This window comes from Gordionus sp. m RMFG-2023, unplaced genomic scaffold (assembly GCF_954871325.1).
Source record: "Gordionus sp. m RMFG-2023 unplaced genomic scaffold, tfGorSpeb1-WG-v2 contig_155, whole genome shotgun sequence".
Lineage (NCBI taxonomy): Eukaryota > Metazoa > Nematomorpha > Gordioida > Chordodea > Parachordodidae > Gordionus > Gordionus sp. m RMFG-2023.
The window spans coordinates 23,585-25,069 of record NW_027050867.1 but is presented as its reverse complement, the minus strand read 5'-3'; the positions used below and the strand labels follow the sequence as shown (position 1 = coordinate 25,069).

The 1,485-nt window shown below is 19.8% G+C and overlaps 1 long non-coding RNA gene across 1 annotated transcript; it reads left to right on the top strand.

Moving 5' to 3' along the window:
- The first annotated feature begins 359 nt into the window (after positions 1 to 359).
- On the top strand, positions 360 to 704 carry LOC135930628 (uncharacterized). The gene is made up of 3 exons (XR_010572831.1): positions 360 to 402; positions 440 to 545; positions 685 to 704. It is a non-coding gene; the product is annotated as an uncharacterized LOC135930628 (long non-coding RNA).
- The last annotated feature ends 781 nt before the right edge of the window (positions 705 to 1,485 follow it).

Below are 1,485 nucleotides of genomic sequence, written 5' to 3'. Positions count from 1 at the left end.
ATTTTAGCCAAACAAATCCCCATAACCCGAAATTATCATTATATTTCGGGATATATAGTACGACAACTTATTAAAGAAAAAAAGGGATGTTGTGATGTTTGCATTAATGCAATGGTCAGTGATTCATATATTGATAATAATATAAATAATATGCTCATAAATTTTAAAAATAATGGGGGGTTAGGATTCCTTCATTTAGTATGTCAATATTATGCCGAATTTGTGAAAGTTCATTTAGAACTTATCAAAATGATATTAAACATAAAAATATTATTAAAATAATGGAAGTGTTTGTTTTTTCCAAAATAATTGGTTCAAATATTTTTATTGATCTTACTGTATTAATGAACATGAGATTGGTTACAGCCATTTTCAAATTCTTGTAAAATTAATTGTTCAAAGGTAATCATTATTAGTTTTAATACTATTTTTTTTAAAGATATTTAAATATTAGATTTTTTCATATTGCTGACTTGAGAAACCAGGAATTGAGAACTGGTATGAGGCAAAATCTTACAAAAGCAATACAATTTAATAATCAATAAGTCATAATTAATATTTATATCTTCTTTTATATTTTAAAAATTATATTGTATAAAGAACAGGCCTGATATAAAACATATTATAAAAATTATGATATTATATATTATCTATACTAATGTAATTATATTTTATTTTTTATAGGTGATGATCAAATCAAAAAGGATGAATATTTATAATCAAAGATAATATGAATGTGAATCATCACATTGTTAAAAATACATTTTGTTTTTTAAAGTGTACACATTTACATTTTTATATATTTATTGTATAAACCTTATTTAAATGATTTATACTATTATTTATACTCATGCAAAAATGTTATTATTGCATTATGTTTTTATTGAAAAAAAAATAAAAGATGTTTTCATTTGTCATTTATAATTAAAACAAAAAATGATAAATGATTATTACATAATAGTAATTTAAAAATTAAGTAAGGTGAGCTCTTTATCCATCTTTTAAGATGGATCAAAAACTTATTTTATCTAGGACATATAATCCAAAATAATTTTTAATTGAAAGGATATTTTTTTATAAAATCTTATTTTCTTAACATAATTTATCGATCTTTATATCTACTTTTAGAGTATATCTTTGGTTTATCCCTTTATAAAAAAATTAATAATACAAAATAAAAATAAGTTAAAAAGTAAGAAAAAAATTAACAACACTGATTTTTCTTCAAAATTTGTAGATTTTATTTAATTATATTTATACAGATCTCTTTTTTTATATAAATTTTGATTATTATTTTAAGGTATAAATAACTATTACCTAAAATTAAAAGTACCAGCAACTACAATAAATATTGGTGCATCATTTTTATTTATTAATAAGATATGAATCATAAAATATTATATTTAATAATAAGGATTCCATAAATGAACAATAAGTGGATAGTAAGATTTTTATTGAAACATCAAGTGAATTTGATAAAACAAT